Genomic DNA, 18239 nt, shown 5'->3' on the forward strand with positions numbered 1-18239 from the left:
CTACACTAACTTGTAGCTTTAGCTGAACACTGTGCAGAGGTCGCACTCTACTAACTTGTAGGTTTTAGCTGAACACTGTTCAGAGGACGCACTACACTAACTTGTAGCTTTAGCTGAACACTGTGCAGAGGTCGCACTACACTAACTTGTAGTTTTAGCTGAACACTGTGAGGAGGACACACTACACTAACTTGTAGCTTTAGCTGAACACTGTGCAGAGGTCGCACTACACTAACTTGTAGTTTTAGCTGAACACTGTGAGGAGGGCGCACTACACTAACTTGTAGCTTTAGCTGAACACTGTGCAGAGGTCGAACTACACTAACTTGTAGTTTTAGAGGAACACTGTGAGGAGGACGCACTACACCAAATTGTAGCTTTAGCTGAACACTGTGAGGAGGATGCACTACCCTAACTTGTAGCTTTAGCTGAACACTGTGCAGAGGTCACACTAAACTAACTTGTAGCTTTAGCTGAACACTGTGCAGAGGTCGCACTACACTAACTTGTAGTTTTAGCTAAACACTGTGAGGAGGACACACTACACTAACTTGTAGCTTTAGCTGAACACTGTGCAGAGGTCGCACTCTACTAACTTGTAGGTTTTAGCTGAACACTGTTCAGAGGACGCACTACACTAACTTGTAGCTTTAGCTGAACACTGTGCAGAGGTCGCACTACACTAACTTGTAGTTTTAGCTGAACACTGTGAGGAGGACACACTACACTAACTTGTAGCTTTAGCTGAACACTGTGCAGAGGTCGCACTACACTAACTTGTAGTTTTAGCTGAACACTGTGAGGAGGGCGCACTACACTAACTTGTAGCTTTAGCTGAACACTGTGCAGAGGTCGAACTACACTAACTTGTAGTTTTAGAGGAACACTGTGAGGAGGACGCACTACACCAAATTGTAGCTTTAGCTGAACACTGTGAGGAGGATGCACTACCCTAACTTGTAGCTTTAGCTGAACACTGTGCAGAGGTCACACTAAACTAACTTGTAGCTTTAGCTGAACACTGTGCAGAGGTCGCACTACACTAACTTGTAGTTTTAACTGAACACTGTGAGGAGGACGCACTACACCAACTTGTAGCTTTAGCTGAACATTGTGAGGAGGACGCACTACCCTAACTTGTAGCTTTAGCTGAACACTGTGCAGAGGTCACACTAAACTAACTTGTAGCTTTAGCTGAACTCTGTGAGGAGGACGCACTACCCTGACTTGTAGCTTTAGCTGAACACTGTGCAGAGGTCACACTAAACTAACTTGTAGCTTTAGCTGAACACTGTGAGGAGGACGCACTACCCTAACTTGTAACTTTAGCTGAACACTGTGCAGAGGTCACACTAAACTAACTTGTAGCTTTAGCTGAACACTGTGAGGAGGACGCACTACACTAACTTGTAGTTTTAGCTGAACACTGTGCAGAGGTCACACTAAACTAACTTGTAGCTTTAACTGAACACTGTGAGGAGGACGCATTACACTAACTGTAAATAGTCTAGCTGCCTGACTGTGATACTAATAGGATCAAAAGAACACCAGCAATTTTCTTCAGGTAGCTGTAAATACTGTAACAAGACAAGCCTGCCTGTCAGTAGGAAGATAACAGGAACGGATCTAGCTAAACTGAATACAGTGTATATATATATATATATATATATATATATATATATATATATATGCACTGATACTGCAGCTAGCAAAATCAGCTGCCTGCCTGTAGTATGAGAACACCACCAACCTTCTACAGGCAGCTTTAGCTGAACACTGTGCAGAGCTCGCAAAAAAATAACTTGTAGCTTATTTAGCTGCCTGCGGTAGTGATAGGATCAGGAAAACACCACCAACCTTCTACAGGTAGCTTTAGCTGAACACTGTGCAGAGCTCGCAAAAAACTAACTTGCAGCTTATTTATCTGCCTGCGGTAGTGATAGGATCAGGAAAACACCACCAACCTTCTACAGGTAGCTTTAGGTGAACACTGTGCAGAGCTCGCAAAAAAATAACTTGTAGCTTATTTAGCTGCCTGCGGTAGTGATAGGATCAGGAAAACACCACCAACCTTCTACAGGTAGCTTTAGGTGAACACTGTGCAGAGCTCGCAAAAAAATAACTTGTAGCTTATTTAGCTGCCTGCGGTAGTGATAGGATCAGGAAAATACCACCAACCTTCTACAGGTAGCTTTAGGTGAACACTGTGCAGAGCTCGCAAAAAAAAAACTTGTAGCTTATTTAGCTGCCTGCGGTAGTGATAGGATCAGGAAAACACCACCAACCTTCTATAGGTAGCTTTAGGTGAACACTGTGCAGAGCTCGCAAAAAAATAACTTGTAGCTTATTTAGCTGCCTGAGGTAGTGATAGGATCAGGAAAACACTGCCAACCTTCTACAGGTAGCTTTAGGTGAACACTGTGCAGAGCTCGCAAAAACATAACTTGTAGCTTATTTAGCTGCCTGCAGTAGTGATAGGATCAGGAAAACACCACCAACCTTCTACAGGTAGCTTTAGCTGAACACTGTGCAGAGCTCGCAAAAAACTAACTTGTAGTTTTAGCTGAACACTGTTCAGAGGACGCACTACACTAACTTGTAGCTTTAGCTGAACACTGTGCAGAGGTCGCACTACACTAACTTGTAGTTTTAGCTGAACACTGTTCAGAGGACGCACTACACTAACTTGTAGCTTTAGCTGAACACTGTGCAGAGGTCGCACTACACTAACTTGTAGTTTTAGCTGAACACTGTGAGGAGGACGCACTACACTAACTTACTAACTTGTAGCTTTAGCTGAACACTGTGCAGAGGTCGCACTACACTAACTTGTAGTTTTAGCTAAACACTGTGAGGAGGACACACTACACTAACTTGTAGCTTTAGCTGAACACTGTGCAGAGGTCGCACTCTACTAACTTGTAGGTTTTAGCTGAACACTGTTCAGAGGACGCACTACACTAACTTGTAGCTTTAGCTGAACACTGTGCAGAGGTCGCACTACACTAACTTGTAGTTTTAGCTGAACACTGTGAGGAGGACACACTACACTAACTTGTAGCTTTAGCTGAACACTGTGCAGAGGTCGCACTACACTAACTTGTAGTTTTAGCTGAACACTGTGAGGAGGGCGCATTACACTAACTGTAAATAGTCTAGCTGCCTGACTGTGATACTAATAGGATCAAAAGAACACCAGCAATTTTCTTCAGGTAGCTGTAAATACTGTAACAAGACAAGCCTGCCTGTCAGTAGGAAGATAACAGGAACGGATCTAGCTAAACTGAATACAGTGTATATATATATATATATATATATATATATATATATATATATATATATGCACTGATACTGCAGCTAGCAAAATCAGCTGCCTGCCTGTAGTATGAGAACACCACCAACCTTCTACAGGCAGCTTTAGCTGAACACTGTGCAGAGCTCGCAAAAAAATAACTTGTAGCTTATTTAGCTGCCTGCGGTAGTGATAGGATCAGGAAAACACCACCAACCTTCTACAGGTAGCTTTAGCTGAACACTGTGCAGAGCTCGCAAAAAACTAACTTGCAGCTTATTTATCTGCCTGCGGTAGTGATAGGATCAGGAAAACACCACCAACCTTCTACAGGTAGCTTTAGGTGAACACTGTGCAGAGCTCGCAAAAAAATAACTTGTAGCTTATTTAGCTGCCTGCGGTAGTGATAGGATCAGGAAAACACCACCAACCTTCTACAGGTAGCTTTAGGTGAACACTGTGCAGAGCTCGCAAAAAAATAACTTGTAGCTTATTTAGCTGCCTGCGGTAGTGATAGGATCAGGAAAATACCACCAACCTTCTACAGGTAGCTTTAGGTGAACACTGTGCAGAGCTCGCAAAAAAAAAACTTGTAGCTTATTTAGCTGCCTGCGGTAGTGATAGGATCAGGAAAACACCACCAACCTTCTATAGGTAGCTTTAGGTGAACACTGTGCAGAGCTCGCAAAAAAATAACTTGTAGCTTATTTAGCTGCCTGAGGTAGTGATAGGATCAGGAAAACACTGCCAACCTTCTACAGGTAGCTTTAGGTGAACACTGTGCAGAGCTCGCAAAAACATAACTTGTAGCTTATTTAGCTGCCTGCAGTAGTGATAGGATCAGGAAAACACCACCAACCTTCTACAGGTAGCTTTAGCTGAACACTGTGCAGAGCTCGCAAAAAACTAACTTGTAGTTTTAGCTGAACACTGTTCAGAGGACGCACTACACTAACTTGTAGCTTTAGCTGAACACTGTGCAGAGGTCGCACTACACTAACTTGTAGTTTTAGCTGAACACTGTTCAGAGGACGCACTACACTAACTTGTAGCTTTAGCTGAACACTGTGCAGAGGTCGCACTACACTAACTTGTAGTTTTAGCTGAACACTGTGAGGAGGACGCACTACACTAACTTACTAACTTGTAGCTTTAGCTGAACACTGTGCAGAGGTCGCACTACACTAACTTGTAGTTTTAGCTAAACACTGTGAGGAGGACACACTACACTAACTTGTAGCTTTAGCTGAACACTGTGCAGAGGTCGCACTCTACTAACTTGTAGGTTTTAGCTGAACACTGTTCAGAGGACGCACTACACTAACTTGTAGCTTTAGCTGAACACTGTGCAGAGGTCGCACTACACTAACTTGTAGTTTTAGCTGAACACTGTGAGGAGGACACACTACACTAACTTGTAGCTTTAGCTGAACACTGTGCAGAGGTCGCACTACACTAACTTGTAGTTTTAGCTGAACACTGTGAGGAGGGCGCACTACACTAACTTGTAGCTTTAGCTGAACACTGTGCAGAGGTCGAACTACACTAACTTGTAGTTTTAGAGGAACACTGTGAGGAGGACGCACTACACCAAATTGTAGCTTTAGCTGAACACTGTGAGGAGGATGCACTACCCTAACTTGTAGCTTTAGCTGAACACTGTGCAGAGGTCACACTAAACTAACTTGTAGCTTTAGCTGAACACTGTGCAGAGGTCGCACTACACTAACTTGTAGTTTTAGCTGAACACTGTGAGGAGGACGCACTACACCAACTTGTAGCTTTAGCTGAACATTGTGAGGAGGACGCACTACCCTAACTTGTAGCTTTAGCTGAACACTGTGCAGAGGTCACACTAAACTAACTTGTAGCTTTAGCTGAACTCTGTGAGGAGGACGCACTACCCTGACTTGTAGCTTTAGCTGAACACTGTGCAGAGGTCACACTAAACTAACTTGTAGCTTTAGCTGAACACTGTGAGGAGGACGCACTACCCTAACTTGTAACTTTAGCTGAACACTGTGCAGAGGTCACACTAAACTAACTTGTAGCTTTAGCTGAACACTGTGAGGAGGACGCACTACACTAACTTGTAGTTTTAGCTGAACACTGTGCAGAGGTCACACTAAACTAACTTGTAGCTTTAACTGAACACTGTGAGGAGGACGCATTACACTAACTGTAAATAGTCTAGCTGCCTGACTGTGATACTAATAGGATCAAAAGAACACCAGCAATTTTCTTCAGGTAGCTGTAAATACTGTAACAAGACAAGCCTGCCTGTCAGTAGGAAGATAACAGGAACGGATCTAGCTAAACTGAATACAGTGTATATATATATATATATATATATATATATATATATATATATATATATATATATACACAACACCTAGGATGCATATATATACACAATACACTGTAAGTGCAGCTAACTCACTGACTGTCCTGCCTAATCTAGGTAACTCAAATGAAATGACACTGTCTCTCTCTCTCTCTCTAAGCACGCCGGAACACACTACACAGGGCTGCCGTGCAGGCGGCCTTATATAGTGTGGGTCGTGTTCTAAACCCCCTGAGCCATAATTGGCCAAATCCACCCTGGCTTTGACCAATTACAGCTCTCTCTACCGACGGTGCTGTGATTGGCCAAGCATGCGGGTCATAGTGCATGCTTGGCCAATCATCAGCCAGCAATGCACTGCGATGCTGCAATGAATTATGGGCCGTGACGCGCCACACGAATTTGGCGCGAACAGCCTATATCATTCGCAATTCGGCGAACGGCGAACAGGCGATGTTCGAGTCGAACATGGGTTCGACTCGAACACGAAGCTCATCCCTAGTCCTGACAATTCTGGTCTTTGCATTGGTGAAGGTTTTGAACGCTACCATACACTAGTTGAGTATTAGCGTAGGGTACAGCACTGCACAGACTAGGACACACTTTCACAGGGTCTCCCAAGATGCCATCGCATTTTGAGAGACCCGAACCTGGAAACGGTTAAGGTTACAAAAGTTACAGTTACAAAAAAAGTGCAAAAAAAAAAGTACACAAAAAAATATAAAAAAAAAAAAAAAATAGTTGTCGTTTTATTGTTCTCTCCCTATTCTCTCTCTATTGTTCTGTTCTTTTTTACTGTATTCTATTCTGCAATGTTTTATTGTTATTATGTTTTTATCATGTTTGATTTATAGGTATGCAATTTTTTTATACTTTACTGTTTACTGTGTTTTATTGTTAACCATTTTTTAGTTTTCAGGTACACCATTCAGCTGCAGAGAGGATTTATTTATCTTGACAGCAACAGCGTTTGCTCCCACGATACATAAAGCCGTGACTCCAGCGCTGTCGTCGGTGGTGATTTCTAGACATGTGCACACTGAAATATTTCGTTTCGGAATTTTGTTTTTGTTCGAAAAATAAATGTATTTAGTTACTCCCGAAATTCGTTTTTATTTATTTCGTTTTTCATTAAAAATTGCATTCGTCCGAAAATCCAAAGTGAGGTTGAATCTGTCATTGAAGGCTTATGGTGTCTGTCGAATGTTCAAAGAAGATTCGACGGAGCAGCTAAACTGTACGACGCCGTATAGTTTACCTGCTCCGTCGAATCTTCTTAGAACCTTTAACAGACACCATAACCAAAGTACGTGTGTACTTAGTTCTAGCTATTTTACTGCTCCACCTCTTTGGTTACAATCAGCCAATAACATTCATCATCATCATTATTTTTATTTATCTTTTCTCCCCTACGTCGAATCTTTTCTCCCCTACGTCGAATCTTTTCTCCCCTGCGTCAAATCTTTTCTCCCCTGCGTCAAATCTTTTCTCCCCTGCGTCAAATCTTTTCTCTCTATGTAGAATAATCTTGGACTAATAGAGTTAAGGTTAGGCACATTCGACCACAGGTTTGATGGACACAGATTGTTATTGTCATCATCATGTCGAATCTCCTATCTATATCGAACTGTTGTAGCAACGAAAACAAAAATAAAGCATTTGTTTATGTCGGATCTTTTGTTTTTCGGATTTTGCACTTTCGTTATCGTTTGTTAAAACGATAACGAAAATACCTGAAATTTGGACGAAAATGCATTCGGGCGAAAATGAATGCACATGTCCAGTGATTTCTCCACCACAGTTACATACTTCAGCATATATGCCGAAGCATGGGGGCAGCAGTGGCGGAGGAGCGATTTGCTCCTACCTTTTGCGGGAGGATGCCCCCATGCTTCGGCATATATATATTTTAGGCACAGGTTGCGTTAAATGTTTTATTTTTTACTATGTTTTTTTTGTATTTGCTTTGCAGGTATGGTAAGTCTTACTGTTATACTGTAATGTTACTTTGTTTTATTGTTAACCATCATTTGCTTAGCAGGTACGCCATTCAGTTGCAGCGCGGATTTATTTATCTTGACAGCAACAGCGTTTGCTCCCACGATACATAAAGCCGTGACTCCAGCGCTGTAGGAGGTGATTTCACCACCACAGTTAAAAAAAGAGCATATATGCCAAAGCATGGGGGCAGCAGGGGCGGAGGAGCGATTTGCTCCTACCTTTTGGGGCGGATGCCCCCATGCTTCGGCATATATAAACTGTGCATGTATGCCCATCATTAGAAGTGGGTGGATAAAGGGAGGTATTCTAATGGTGGGCATACCCACCGATCAATCTCTTTTTTCGTTCAGCCCAAAGGCTGCATGAAAAAAAAGTTTACAATATATGCCCAACAAGGACCAGCAACGTACTGGTATGTTGCTGGACTTTGAGTGGTTATGCCTGCAGGTTTAGGTATCATCTTGGTATAATTCTTTTCAGCCAGTGGTTGACTTTCATGTAAAAGCAATCCTAGCGGCTAATTAGCCTCTAGACTGCTTTTAAAAGCAGTGGGAGGGAATACCCTACCCCACCATCTTCCATGTTTTTCTCTGGCTCTCCTGTCCCAACAGGGAACCTGAGAATGCAGCCGGTGATTCAGCCAGCTGACCATAGAGCTGATCAGAGACCAGAATGACTCCAAACATCTCTATGGCCTAAGAAACCGGAAGCTACGAGCATTTCATGACTTAGATTTCGCCGGATGTAAACAGCGCCATTAGGAAATTGGGAAAGCATTTTATCACATCGATCTTGGTGTGGTCAGATGCTTTGAGGGAAAAGGAGAGATCTAGGGTCTAATAGATCCCAATTTTTTCAAAAAAGAGTACCTGTCACTACCTATTGCAATCATAGGGGATATTTACATTCCCTGACTATAAAAATGATTTAAAAAAAAAAATGAAAGGATCAGTTTAAAAATAAGATAAAAAAGCAAAAAAATAATAAAGAAAAAAAAAAAAAAGCATCCCTGTCCCCCCCTGCTATCGCGCAAAGGCGGCGAAGGCAAGTGTCTGTCTGGCGTCAAATGTAAACAGCAATTGCACCATGCATGTGAGGTATCACCGTGAAAGTCAGATTGAGGACAGTAATTTTAGCAGTAGACCTCCTCTGTAAATCTAAAGTGGTAACCTGTAAAGGCTTTTAAAGGCTTTTAAAAATGTATCTAGTTTGTCGCCACTGCACATTTGTGCGCAATTTTAAAGCATGTCATGTTTGGTATCCATGCACTCGGCCTAAGATCATCTTTTTTATTTCATCAAATATTTGGGTAATATAGTGTGTTTTAGTGCATTCAAATTTTAAAAAGTGTGTTCTTTCTAAAAAAAAAGCGTTTGAAAAATCGCTGTGCAAATACTGTGTGAAAAAAAAAAAAATGAAACACCCACCATTTTAATCTGTAGGTCATTTGCTTTGAAAATAATATATCATGTTTGGGTTTTCAAAGTAATTTTTTTGCAAAAAAAAAAATAATAATGTTTTCATGTAAACAAAAAGTGTCAGAAAGGGCTTTGTCTTCAAGTGGTTAGAAGAGTGGGTGATGTGTGACAAGCTTCTAAATGTTGTGCATAAAATGCCAGGACAGTTCAAACTCCCCCCCAACTAATTGCTGAGAGGCATGTCGAGTCCATGGAATATTTTATATTGTGACACAAGTTGCGGGAAAAAGACAATTTTTTTTTTTTTTTTTTTGCACAAAGTTGTCACTAAATGATATATTGCTCAAACAAGCCATGAGAATATGTGAAATTACACCCCAAAATACATTCTGTTGCTTCTCCTGAGTACGGGGATACCACATGTGTGAGACTTTTTGGGAGCCTAGCCGCGTACGGGACCCCGAAAACCAAGCACCGCCTTCAGGCTTTCTAAGGGCGAATATTTTTTATTTCACTCTTCACTGCCTATCACAGTTTTGGAGGCCATGGAATGCCCAGGTGGCACAAAACCCCCCAAATGACCCTATTTTGGAAAGTAGACACCCCAAGCTATTTGCTGATGATGAGCTGAATATTGTGTGTAATTGATGAAGCAAAAAATACAACTATGTCTCTTTTTTATACACAGGATGAGCTCAGCCAGGAGGAGGCCATGCCCAGTGGTAGAGAGAAGGAGGCCATGCCCAATGGTAGAGAGGAGGAGGCTGTGCCCAATGGCAGGCAGGAGGTGGCTGGGCCCAGTAGGAGCCTCACAGAATGCCAGGTGCCTCCCCTCCGCCTTTCCACCATTAGGCCTAGGAAGATGACCAGAACAGAGGAGCAATCACTTGGCCTCATTCGGGAAGCCACCCAAATCCTCAGTAACCCCCCCAATGCTGAAGAGGCCTATGGTACATATTTGGCCACCAGATTGATGGAACTGGAAAAGGACCAATGCCACGTCTGTGAGGGGCTTTTTTCAGAGGCCCTTCAGAAGGGGTTGAGGGGCCAACTTACTAAAACCAGCCATATTTATGATGAAGCCCCTACTCCTCCTCCTGCTCCTGCCACAAGTACACCACCAGAGGCACAGCCTCCAAGAAAAGCGTGGAGGGAAGGCTGCAGGGCAGCGTGGAGGGCAGTGTTGCCAACCGCCCGTAGATTTACGGGCAGCCCGTAAAAACGACCCGTTTTTCGGGGCGCCCGTGAATGCCCGTTACGGGCACCGGTGCCCGTAAAAATGATGGCCGCGAGCCGGCCACGCAACTGCGCATGCGCCGTTCCGAAGCCGGCCGGGCTCGGAAAAGCTCGTACGCGCTCGGCCGGGCGGCGCATGCGCAGTAACGTAATACCGCCGCCCGGCGTCATTTTCAAATCGATCGAGCGCGGCCGCGGCGGCAAGGCAAGCTGAGCTGAGCCAGGGCCAGGCGACTCTGCCACTGGAGCAGCAGGTCTCGGAGGCTGAGCAGCACGCGCCGGCAGAATGGAGGGGAGCCCTGCATCCAGGACCAGGCAATCCAGAGTCTACGGGGACCGGGGGGAGTCTGGGACAGAGTGACAGCCCAGCCGACGGTGACAGAAGGTGATGGTGGCAGAGGGGGATGGACTGGAGCAGGTCGTGTTGGTGGCAGAGGGGGATGGAGGCAGAGGGGGGTGGACTGGAGCAGGTGGTGTTGGTGGCAGAGGGGGATGGAGGCAGTCTGGCAGAGGGGGGTGGAGGCAGGGTATGATGGTGGCAGAGGGGGATTGTGGCAGGGGGTGATGGTGGCAGAGGGGGTGAAGGCAGGGTATGATGGTGGCAGGGGGTGATGATGGCAGAGGGGGATGGAGCAGGTGGTGATGGTGGCAGAGGGGGATAGTGGCAGAGGGGGGTGGAGGCAGTCTGGCAGAGGGCGGTGGTGGCAGGGGGTAATGGTGGCAGAGGGGGGTGGAGGCAGGGTATGATGGTGGCAGAGGGGGATTGTGGCAGGGGGTGATGGTGGCAGAGGGGGATAGTGGCAGAGGGGGATGGAGGCAGTCTGGCAGAGGGGGGATAGTGGTAGGGGGTGATGGAGGCAGGGTGTGATGGTGGCAGAGGGGGGTGGAGACATGGTATGATGGTGGCAGAGGGGTCAGTGGCAGAGGGGGATGGACTGGAGCAGGTGGTGTTGGTGGCAGAGGGGGATGGTGGCAGAGGGGGATGGACTGGAGCAGGTGGTGTTGGTGGCAGAGGGGGATGGTGGCAGAGGGGGATGGACTGGAGCAGATGGTGTTGGTGGCAGAGGGGGATGGACTGGAGCAGGTGGTGTTGGTGGCAGAGGGGGATGGTGGCAGAGGGGGGTGGACTGGAGCAGGTGGTGTTAGTGGCAGAGGGGGATGGTGGCAAAGAGGGGTGGAGGCAGTCTGGCAGGGGGTGATGGTGGCAGGGGGTGGAGGCAGAGGGGGATGGAGGCAGTCTGGCAGGGAGTAATGGTGACAGGTGATGGAGGCAGGAGGTGATTGGACTAGATAATTCCTTATTATGTCGAAAATACCAAAAATATGTTTTTTTTACCTTAAAATCTACCTTAAATCACATTGCTATTTGCTTAGCATACCTGTTTGTAGCCTAAATACTGAAATTTACACCTAAAAATGTAATTTTGGAACTTTTGTGAAATGCCAGTAAAAACGTGGTGGTGCCAGTAAATTTTGGGTGTTGTGCCAGTAAATTTCAATCTGGTAGGTTGGCGACACTGGTGGAGGGAAGGCTACACGGAAGAGCCGAAAGTGATTGCCTGGCTTCAGTCTGGTCTGACAGAAGATGCAGATTGTGCTCCGTATTATATGGACTCCGCAAGATCCCAATTTTGTTTTCCACTGACTTGATGTGTGCTCTGGGGGACAAAAGGCTTCACAAATTCCAAAGTGTCTCCAGTGTTGCCTTCCTCTTTATTTTGTTAACAAGAATAAATGGCTTTTTTATTTACAAAAAATTATTTACTATGTGTTTTTATTCAAAAAGGACAGTTTGTTTGTGAGTAGGCAGGTACATGTCAAAAAGACTATGGGGATTATTTACAAAAGGCAAATTCATTTTGCAATACAAGTGCAAACTACAAGTGCAAAGTGCACTTGAAATTGCACTGCAAGTGCACCTGCTGGAAGTGCAGTCGTTGTAAATCTGAGGGGAAGATCTGAAATGAGGGGAAGCTCTGCTGATTTTATCATCCAATCATGTGCAAGCTAAAATGCTGTTTTTTTAGTTTCCTTGCATGTGCCCCTCCTAACCACAGAGACTGCACTTCCAAGTGCACTTTCAGTGTAATTTCAAGTGCGCTTTGCACTTGTAGTGCTAAATGAATTTGCCTTTTGTAAATAACCCCCCTATGTCAAATTAACAAGGGACACCAACCTCATTAAGGTTCATAAAAAATACAAGATTATAATGTTATTGTGGTAACTTGAAACTCCAAAAAAAAAAAAAATGGAAATCACTAGAATTTTTTTTATTTTTTAACGAATTGGAAAATGTATATTGTTGAAATATAAAATTATAAACGATGAGTCTAAAAAAGAATTGTAAACATTATTTATGGAGATCTGGCTTTTAAAAACTAGAATATTAGTCATGAAATGAGGATAAATAGTGAAGAAAGAAGTTTGTGAGAACTTGTGTGAATATAAGCAGCAAAACAACTTCATTTTTCTAGCATTATAAACAAGAAAATAATGCGCTGTATTAAAAGATCACAGAATTAGCAGCGTGAGGAATGTGCTAGCTTCAATACGAAGGCTAGTTTTACCAGACCGAGCTCTTCCGTCTTGTACTTGCTTCAGAGCATGCATCATTTTTGGTCCATCGGACTAGCACACAGACGAATGGTTTGCACGCTAGAAAGCCGAGTCCGTCGGACAGATTTGAAACATGTTTTATTTCTAGGTCCATCAGACTTTTTGGGTAAAAACAAATTCCGCTGGAGCCCACACACGATCGAATTGTCCGACGAGTCCGGTCTGCCGGACCAAGTCTGCCGGAATGTCCGCTCTTGTGTACGCAGCATTAGCACTTCTTCTCACCCTTCTAAGAACTCACAGCATCCAGCTCACGGGTATCTAGATGACCTTCTCCTGAAGGTCTCATCTCCATTACAGCTGTTTGCAAACACCCACAGGACAATTCAGATGCTCTATGCATTCAACTGGGTGATCAGTTTCCAGAAAACCACTCTCCAGCTTTATCTTTGCTTGAAATACTTGGGTCTGGCCCTGGACATTCCCCAAACAAAGATTTTCTTTCTAAAAAAAAAAAAAAAGCTCTCTCAGAGCTCAAGCTCAAAATTTGGGATCAATGTGATATCCAACAATGAGATTATCCATTAAAGTTTAGGTAGCCTCCTTTGAGGTTGTATCATTTTTCCAATTTAATTCCAGACCTCTGCAACATCTTGACGATCTAGAACAAGCATGCTCCTTCTTTTGAACTACATCTCCAGCCAAGCAAGGAATCTCTAAACTTGGTGGATCTCAAGACCAGCCTTAACAATGGTGAAGTCTTTGCAAAGTATCCTTTACACTGGAAAGTGATAACAGGTGCCAGTCTTTTAGGCTATGGAGGAGGGTCCCAGTCCTTCACGATTCAAGGAACATGGTCACCCATGGATGCCAAACTCCACATCAATGTCCTGGAGCTCAGCAGTATGAATGGCTCTGCAACACAAGAACCCCCCTCCCTTCTCCGAAAACACCTAATCCAGGTGGAGTCAGACAATGCCCTGGCGCACGGTTTAGGAGATATTTAGTGTACATGCAGCCAGTGACATCACTGGTGCATGCGCTCTGAAGGAACAGCCACCTGTGCCATTTCATCAGAGCCCTGTGCCATGAAAGGCGGCTCCGGCCAGTCACAGAGCCGGAGTCCGTGAACTCGGAAGCAAGACGGGTAAAGATGAGAGCACCTGCAGCGCTGACATCTTGGCGCTGGAAGAGCTTAATTTTAAGGTAAGTTTAACAATGTGCAAGTATGCAATGCTCCCCTAATACTTACCTGAGCCCCCTCTAGATCCAGTGATGTCCACGAGAGCATTGCCTCTCTGGGGACAGGTTATATACTCATTTTACAGTTTGGACCCTCACATATCTGAGATCACTGTCACTGCTCATTCTGTTTCTGAGAAAATCAATGCCTTTTCTCCAGATGTAGATTTTTCCCAAAATAGCTTCTGAATCTTTCTATCAATATAGCAGCTCTAAAATATTTGAGGATTTGTAGATGAGGTGCAGTGGGGTGCAACAACAATAATTCACACTGTCAGGTACAGTGATAAATTTGTATTAAAGCAATGCAGCAACAGTTCACAACAACCCTGGTGGGAAGATTGCCTAGAATGACAGCTTCTGTAGAAAGGCGCAGAATGCGGCCTGGCCGTTTCGTGCCCAATCGGGAAGATGTCCAGAAGGATGTGCCCTTACACATTTCCTCCTCGTCAGTAACCTTTCCCCATCGCTAGTACTGTCTCTAACAGACAGGGTACCTTTTCCTGTACTACTCATTTGCATAAACTGCACCAAACCTGGGGGCCAGGGACTTAAAGTGATACTAAAGTCAATTTTTTTTGTTATACTTACCTGCTCTGTACAGTGGTTTTGCACAGAGCAGCCCTGATCCTCCTCTTCTCAGGTCTCTCACTGGCACTCCTAGCCCCTCTCTCCTGCCGAGTGCCCTCACAGCAAGCAGCTTGCTATGGGGCACTGGAGACTAGCCGCTGCTCTGTGTGTCTATTCGGACATACTGTAAAGCCACAGTTCGGCCCCGCCCCACCCCCTCTCTCTTCTCATTTTCTCACTGACTTTGACAGCCAATGAGGAGGGAGAGTCCCGGGCAGCCGAGACTCGTGCAACATTGCTGGATCGAGATGGGGCTCAGGTAAGTATTAGGGGGGCTGCTGCACACAGAAGGTTTTTTTATCTTAATGCATAGAATGCATAAATAAACCCTGACTTTAGAACCACTTTAAATAGGCCCTAGCGTACCCAAGATGACTGCCAACAGTCACATGGGGCCGGAGCATCCAACCCGATCGCTTTCCCAGTGAAACCGTAGAGGAACCAGGTTCCTCCTTACTTCCTCTCCAGCTGCAGAGCCGCTGCAGTTGAGTACCACCTGAAGTTGAGAAAATAAACTGCACCTGCCTACAGATTACTTGATTCACCTTTCTTCCTACTCTAGGGAAAGTACTAGCCCTTTCTTTCTTGATGCAGTTGTGGGCCCTCCGAAGAAGACGTGATGACAAAACGCATTAGGGCATGACCACACGGCTTTCCTGTCAGTCTCAGTGTATGTCTTCCTGGGTTCCATTGCAGCCAATACCATCCAGGAGGCGGTAAGAGTGACATATGCTGTGTTTTATACAGTGTTTCTTGAAGGCATATATTATTGTGTGTGCGGGTGATTTCCCAAATAAAAAACAGTATTATTCTATGCTAGTCCCCTTCTTGTTTTGCACGATGCACTTCATGAACTGCCTTATGAACGAACCAGTTTAATCCAGGGACAGGAGTCGTCCCCAAGTATAAGGAGATAATAGGCTCTAGCGATTCTGACATTGCATAATTCCTGGAAGAATCTAAGGACAGGAGAACAGTGTATGATGATACAAGGCTCCTTTATCGTTTACCTGTGGTGAGTTTATTACCAACGGGGGTTATCCGTGCATGAGGTGTCTTCTGGTGATGGTATTCAGATGAGTAGTCTTTAGCCTTGCTGCTCAGGGGACACGGAGCACTTTTTATATTATAAGAACTTTCTATGTCTACTCCGTCTATACCGATTGACTTTTTATATGGCTTTTAACGCCACTGTTTTGCACTGAATACTTTGTTATTCTGTAAGCGATGTTAGTGCTGGGATGATTATTTTGATTTTTATCTTCGCATATTTTAGAAATTTTATACAGCTATAAATTAATTAGAATGTGTTTTTTAAATTAGTTTATAATTTTGTAATGACATATCTTGTGTAATTGATCATGGAAGCTTAAAGTGGTTGTAAAGGCACAAGGTTTTTTACCTTCATGCATTCTATACAAGAAGGTAAAAAAAACCTGTGTACAGCAGCCCCCCTAATACTTACCTGAGCCCCCTCTCGATCCATAGATGTCCACCAAAGCATTGCCACTCTGGGGACTCACACTCTAGATTGGCTTTTGGCAGCAGCGGGAAGCTCTGCTTATTTGTCTCTACCAAACCCTTCCCGCCACATTTGGCAAGTTTTTTTCTTTTGGGGGGGTGGGTACCTGGTTTTGACAGGTACATGCTTCCATTTCCGCCTGGATCGCCATGGTGATTCAAACAGAAGTTCAACCCCCCCCCCCTTCTTCGTCCACAGCCTTTTAGGACACATATCAAAGGTCCCAGAAGACTGCAGGGCCATTCACAAAGTGCGGTCCATGCATGTGAAATAGGAAGCTGGCTGTGAAGCCTTAGTTAAGATTCTGGCATCTGGACCCAAAGCCCATTGAAGAATTGGCTCGGGTGAAGGCAGTGCTAGGTTCCTGGAAAGGTAAGTGTCCTTATATTAAAAGTCAGCAGCTACAGTAGTTGTAGCTGCTGACTTAATTTTTGAGGGGGAAAGTTATAGCTGATGTGTTACATCATTTTTATTTAAAATAATTTTACAAATTTATTATATGGTGCCATGACACTGGAGTCACATTATGGGTTTCTGTAAAAGACAGTAAAGCAGAAGCTGTTTGCCTTCCAACTCTTTTTCTATGCTTTAACTTCATATGGTCCATCTGTATAGAACAGGCAGGGAAGAGGATTCAGTTCTGAGTGTATATTTCAGCATAAGCTAATAAACTCTGTAAACAACTGGATTTGTTCAGAAAAACAGTTGACATTACCCCTGAAAACCTGTGAAAAGAAGTCAAGAGTTTCATCTATTGGCTTTAAACTTGAATAACAAGGAACATGTGGACAAAAAAAAAAAGAAAGATAAAACTGTCATGGGAAACTTGATGAGGATGCCATTTAAGACCGTGTCTTCCTTTTTTTTTTATTTGTAATATTTAATTGCCTGACTGTCATGCTGACCTTTTTAAATTTACAAGAGTTTGCCAGAAAATTTTCAAAGTAAGATCAACAATGGCAGAGGCCATACAAGACTAATGTACATTAAGATTACTCAATACGTTCAACATGAAGCTGCATGAGTATTGCCCCATTTACATATGTGTGGAACAATGTAGTGCATTAAAGCACACACATAAACAAGCATTAGGGCATGAATTCACGTGTGTTGCTTTAGGGCAACCAATTAATTTGAATGCAAGGAACCAAAAGGAAACAGACTTGAATTTTTGCTCATACTGTGCACCACAATGCACACTAGTGGTTACCATGCATTGTGGTGCACTGTAACACGGGTACATTGGAAGTGCCTTTAAGGCAGGGGTTTCAACTTTCTAAACATAGGGCCAATTTACTGTCCTTCAGATTTTACGAGCCCGGACAGTGGTCAGTGGAAGTAGAAAAGGTCCCGACTTCAGTGGGAATAAATAATATCCCTTTGTTTGTTGCAGTGAGGGTAATTGTGCCCCATCATTGGTGTCATTGAGCCCTATTGAAATACATAAACAGACAATATTCCTAAAGAGGAAGCTGGTGTAGGTGATGGCCAAAACATGAATAAATAATAAGCAGGCATTAGGGAATTTCCATACATTTCAATGATGAGTATTAAACTCCCACAGTTGCTGGTCTCAATGGCTGCCAACTCTAAAATGAGCTATAAGGAACTCTGAGGAAACGAAATAGAGAGAGGAGCAGCATCATCCATGTGCAGTAGTAAAAATAACTTTAATCTCACAGAATAGGTAAAAAGCACATTGTATGCATAGTAGTCCTCTGCTTAGCTCAGAATGGTGCCGCTGATGGGTGTAAAACAGATAGCTTCAGCTGGGCTGGTGGCTCCCAGCACTTCCTGGTGGCTCGGGTACACTCGGAAGGCGGAGAAGACATTACTATAAGGTGAGCGGGCATGGCCTACACAATGCTCCTTCTACCTACTATTCTGTGAGTTGCCTACTTTTGTGAGAATAAAGTTGTTTTTCTGCTGCACGTATATAGCGCTGCTCCTCTCTAAATGTCTTTGGGCCATATTGGTGTCATTGAGAGAAATTGTGCC

This window comes from Aquarana catesbeiana, linkage group LG07 (assembly GCF_042186555.1).
Source record: "Aquarana catesbeiana isolate 2022-GZ linkage group LG07, ASM4218655v1, whole genome shotgun sequence".
Lineage (NCBI taxonomy): Eukaryota > Metazoa > Chordata > Amphibia > Anura > Ranidae > Aquarana > Aquarana catesbeiana.